At 38.1% G+C, this 5,628-nt stretch overlaps 1 long non-coding RNA gene across 1 annotated transcript; it reads right to left on the bottom strand.

Annotated features, from left to right (window-relative positions):
- Positions 1-331: 331 nt before the first annotated feature.
- Positions 332-5,193, bottom strand: LOC148594690 (uncharacterized). Its single transcript, XR_015913363.1, has 3 exons — positions 5,101-5,193; positions 867-968; positions 332-347 (listed from the first exon to the last, which is right to left on the bottom strand). It is a non-coding gene; the product is annotated as an uncharacterized LOC148594690 (long non-coding RNA).
- Between the last annotated feature and the right edge of the window lie 435 nt (positions 5,194-5,628).

Here is a 5,628-nt window from a genome sequence, read left to right as displayed (position 1 = left end):
CAGCACTCAAGGGGTTTGTGTATCTGTTGTTGGATACATAATTTTACTCACATATCAGGAACTTAAGTGATAATTTTGTTTAAAATTATTTATTTAAAAACTGCACTCATTAAATCAGATGCAGTTGGTATCTGTTTTACATCCTGCACCACCCTTGTACCTGGTGGCCGAAGGAAGGAGAACCACCTGAAGCTGGTAAAAAAGCAAAGCTCTTGCCACACATACCCTTTTGCCCAAAAAGGCATCTTTAAAAGCCACCAAAATTTGTACCTGTTTTGATATTGGCAGTTGATAGATAACAGAAGAGTCAACTGAACCAGTTCATCACAAGTATCATAGTAACTTACCTGGAGAAGACACGTACCCTCTCTCTATCTCTCTCTCTCTCAGCAAAGTACAGGAAGATAGAATGGGTTGAGATCTGTTCATTTATATACTAGATGTGTCCCTGGCTAGGGAATTGCCTAATCATCTACTCTATATTCAAACTACGCAGAGAATAGGGGAGAGGACAGTAAAAAGCACCTTGCTTGGCTTTGTAAGCTCAAGTCAGATGCGATATACTGAAATAGTTGGTGTCTCCACATTGAGATCTGTTGCACTTTTCCTGCAGATTTCATATCTCCGGGAGTTGTTTCCTAAATAAATAGCTTCAGGACAATGAAAACTGGTAAATGTTTTGATAAAGGATTGGAAAGACCTTCAGAGTTTACTTTGCTTCCCCTGATGTCTAGAGAATGTTTGGGTTTTTCAGATCTTCAGCTTTTAGTTTTATAGGCAGAAACTTCAGTTCTGAATTAATCATTTCTAGCTACCGTTAGTTTCTTTCTACTAAATGGAGGCTTATTTAGTGAAACAACTCTTACCAGTTTGATGACTCTGGAATCATCTTTAGTTAATAATATTCAACTTCAGATCAGATTTTAAAGTTTGCTGGAGCTTGTTTAGTTGTTCCTATTTATCTTTCTCTGGAAAGGAAAGGAAATGTTTTGGTTATTTTCTTGTCTCATTTTGTTTTTGAGAATGCCAGTCAGGTTGAAATCCAGAATATTAATTACCTTGTACACCATTACGTCAACATGATCTGGAGGAAACAGATTTTTCTGGGTTTCCTCTTCTAAATGATATGGGCTACAGTCAGATAATTAGGTTGGATAGCTGAAGAACAGGGCCTAAGTGCAAAGAGTTTCTCCTTTTCTAGTAAAGTATTTTTAATTTTGTGTTCTGATAGTTGTTCTTATTTTGTGTTCTGACTGAAATAAAATTATTTTTCACATTCGACATTTCCACACCAAGAAATTTGGTTTCTTCCACTTCACGATGTAGAACTTTGGTTTCTTCCACTTTGAGATAGTCTTATGGTCAAAGACTAGAAAGGTGAAGCAAAAAGACCCTGTAAGGAGATAAATCTGGTTTTGATGTCAAATGACTGCACACAATCCAAAGGTTTCCAGTGTATTTAGAATTACACTGGTATTGGTATGCACGGTTTCAGTTGCTTAACTCTGGAGAAGCATATCAGAACATGTAGAAGTTCCTGAAAAGGAATGTCACCTGTGAGCTTCAGGCTGGTTAGAGTCTGAAAGATGAAATGCTCTAGTTCAAAGCTCCTGTGGGAGAACATGAATCCAGCTCTCCGCTGCAGACATTTACCCAGACATAATACCTTTTGCCTTCGAAAAAGCAGACACATTTCAAGAGGGAAGGCAAATTAAATGGGATTACTTTAGTAAGTAAGGTTTCCTTGCATAAAAGGATCTAATAATTAACTAGTAAAATCTTCTCCTTCCTCTAATTTCCCTAAGGCTGCTTATTTCTACTAAAGCACTGCTGACTGTGGTAGTGTCATTTTCAAAAGGTTTTTAATATTCTTTTTAGTCATTAGAGGGAAAAAAAAAGTTTCATTTTTACAGAAGTTAAATTAGCAGTTCCACATGAAAGTTTTACTGAGCTGGTCATTGATAAACACAATCCTGAATCTTCCTGACAGTCTGTTGGAGACCAGGAATATTAGAAGCACTTCTGTTATTTTTCTTAGCAGGCAGGAAGCTCAGGGCAAAACACTGCATCTCAAAGACAGGATATTCTGATCCCTCATGCAAATATTTCCAGCATTATTAACCAAATCTTACATGATCTATTCTCAGAAATCTCACAAATTACTTAGGGGGGGACCCAGGGACCCTGCATAACTAAATGCTGTGACTCATCTAATGTGTAGGGGGCGTAATTTTTTTAGTAGTAACTGATATTATGTTTAACATAATTTCTTTTTTTTTCATGTACAATAATCAAACTTATGATGCTACATTACCAATAAATGAGACTTCAATATGCAATACATTTAGAAACAGACGCTAATTAAGAAAAAAAATATCTTTTTTTCCTATTACTGTTTAAAGGTACCTACATAACATAATGCACCATTTATTTCCTTAGAAAAGTAGCCAAGCAAAGTAGCCAAAGGCTGAATCACACTGTTCCTACCACTACATTTGGCAGCAGATAGGGACAGGCATGTGAACTCTGTCATAGAAGGTGCAAGGCATCATCAGCATTTTGCAGAAAGAGACACACTGCAGCTAACTCCACACATTAAGTTTTAAACTTACCTGTTAACTTCTTTTACTGCACAGGCTGGCAATAGCTAAACTGGAACAAATGTAGGAAGCCTTTTCATTTCTTGGATAAAAGACTAACAAAAGTAAGTTCACTGAAAAGTTATGGCTTTGGAGGTCATAATTAAGCAGACATATGGATGAAACTTAAGGCATTTAAAGGGGAAAAGGAAGTGACAGCACGAATCTGACCACTGCTCATGCTGCCCCTATTCCAGGGACTCTGGATGCAGATAAGGCAGCACAGCAGGGCAGATGTGCAGCTTTGTGATGTTCAGCAGAAGCACACACTAGACTTTCCAACATAGAAATGCAGTTTTTAGTTTTCAGAACACCTGGTACTTGCTGCCTTGGCAGAATTCTCTCTTCTCAAGCAATTTGATATGAGAATTTATGGTGATATAAATGGTGGTTCTCCAGCTGTGCTCTCCTTCACTTCGTTGCAGCTGGTTATTCACTTCCTCCATGGGTTGTTCCTGTAAATAACTAATAAAATGGTGCAAAATATCCGAGACTCTTCAGAGTCTCTAGTACGTCTCACAGGCAAGTGACATGACTCAAGTCTGAGAAAGCTGGAGCCAGTTCCTACTGGGAATGTGTTGCCACCAGCACTGGTAGGGGTTTGTGGAGGCAAGAGCATGACTTGCACACCCACATCCTGACCATGCAGGGAGATGTTGACAAGCATGGGCTTAGGCTTGCCTCTTCTGCTTTGCTTCCTTACACTTGGCCTGAGGAGGAGAGCCTGCTGGATTAACGTTTAATAATATTTAATTTCCAAACCACAGAAGGTACTTGCCAATGTAGAGCTGCTGCAATTTTCAGGAAGTAAATTTTACATTTGTAATTTTGGCTGTCTATCAGCTTCAGGTTTCTCTCTGCCTTCAGCTATCCATTATTTTTGTTTGTTATAAACAACTTTATTTCACCTCTCTGTGCTTATAGGATTATAGCCAAGGGATCCCATGCATCCTTGGTTTACAGACAGTTTGTGAGCTCTGGCACATTATGAAAATATTCCTGAATAAATACAAGTGTTCTCTTTCTAGCTAACCTTGTAACAGTCAGGCCTTTAGGAGACTATGGAAGGTCTATTAAGCAAACAAGTATCTCAAACAGATGGAGAAAAAAACCTGTAAGCAAAATGTCTTGTGAAATCCCTAATTTCTGTGATGTTTCCACGTGCAAATTATTCTCAGTAGATATTACACAATGTCAAATTAGTAATCCAAATCTAAGTTAACAACAAAACAAACTCTCACACACTAAAAATGTGCCACAGAAAAAGTGCTTCATTCATTATAAGTAAAATGTGACTTTCTGCTGCAAGAAGGTTCCCAGGCATCATGTTGCGGCATGGTTAGGAATCAGCAAAACACTCTGATAAAGAGAAAAGTGAACAGGCAGCTAATAGGCAGGGACAGACTGCCATTTTTTGGTTTTCCTTCCCAACAAACTCTACCAGTTTCCCACAAAAAGGCAGAACAAGAATGTGAAACTCGATCAGTGTTTACAGGACCCTTTCATTCAGGTAATCCTAACCTCATTTTTCCGTCTCCTCCTGTTCTTTGCTAGATCACATCCAAGTTCCTCTCTTATCTAACACTTTGATGGAGCCTCTTATTCCATCCTTCAGCCTACCAAATTGCTGACCTTGATCTCACACCTCTCAGTTTGGCCATACTGAAGAGGAACTCAAGGAAGCAAATGGCAAAGGGATTGATAAATCAAACTAAAGAATAGAGAGAATAACAAAACTGAAATCACACACACTAGAATGTCCAACTGCACTCTATTTTCCATTTTTGATCTCCTCTCAGCTCTTGTTTTAGCACAGTCCCTGAACATTATACGACTAATATCAAGATAGAAACATAGCCTTGTTTCAATTTGCCTTTCTCAAAACACTCACCAGGAACCTCTCCTTGAGGAACACTCTTTTTGCTGAATATGTGTTGAAATAGGTGAGTTTCCTACAAAAGGCAGCTTATTCTGGGAACTGTAATGAAACTCAGTTCACAGGCTTGTGGCAAATTCCCCAAAGCAAGCATTAGAGAGTCCACCACAACTTCCTAAAGACTAGGAATATTTCAAGTTTAAACTTTTAGTGTTATATCTAGACCTATCCAATCTTGGCAGGAGGCTCTGTTGTTAACTACCTTACCCCCCTCTTAACACTGAAACATGAATGACACTTAACACAGAACTTGATAGGTATAAAATGCTAGTATATTGTCACTAAAAATTGGAAAACATTCATGATTTTCTTCAGCTTTTTGGTTGGAATAGTATTTATGAACTATGAAAATGTTACAAATGTAAGTTTTAAAACTTTTCCTTTCAACATACCTTCTAACTTCATTTTTATAAGTGAAAAAATTCAACTTACACATTTGGTTTCCCTCGAGACAAAAATGTCAGCTTCTGTTTATGGTATGATTGACATAATTTCAAACCACTAATGAAATGAAACATGCATTACCTATGCAGTCTGCTTGTATGCTTTCCTCCAGAGTCCACTATGTGATTCCCAGAATGGTGATTTCTTCATTGCTTTTCCTTACATACTCTGCAAACCTACTGGGAATGCAAGAGAAGTTTAAGTAAAATTGAAAAAAACTCCAGGAATCCTAGTTTTGTAATCACATTCTGTACTGCTGCCTTACACACTTGACTGCCTTGTGGTAATGAAGCACATTCCTATTTTGCATGCCTGGCTGTCCAATAAACCATGATTAGACCACACCAGCAGGGACCTGAACCCAGGAGATATTAAAGAAGAAATCCTAGCTTCAAAAAAGCCTGTGAACTTTAGTCATTTACCTCCATAGAGATAGTATTTTGCATGGCCAAAGTCATACGATTGCTTGGTAGCTCAGGGGTACAGAAACAGAAGGGCTCTAATCATTTGTCCAGTGCTATGCTTTGCATCTGGGAAACCTTTAATCAGAGTAAGAAAGTACATAACGAACACCTTTTCTACAAAACAGTAAGAAACAGCCTACAAGAT

This window comes from Tinamus guttatus, unplaced genomic scaffold, assembly GCF_059628265.1.
Source record: "Tinamus guttatus ecotype Peru unplaced genomic scaffold, ASM5962826v1 Tinamus_guttatus_pri_ptg000213l, whole genome shotgun sequence".
In the NCBI taxonomy this organism is placed as follows: Eukaryota; Metazoa; Chordata; class Aves; order Tinamiformes; family Tinamidae; genus Tinamus; species Tinamus guttatus.
Note: the sequence above shows the minus strand (reverse complement) of the source record. Positions and strands in the feature narration are given on the sequence as shown.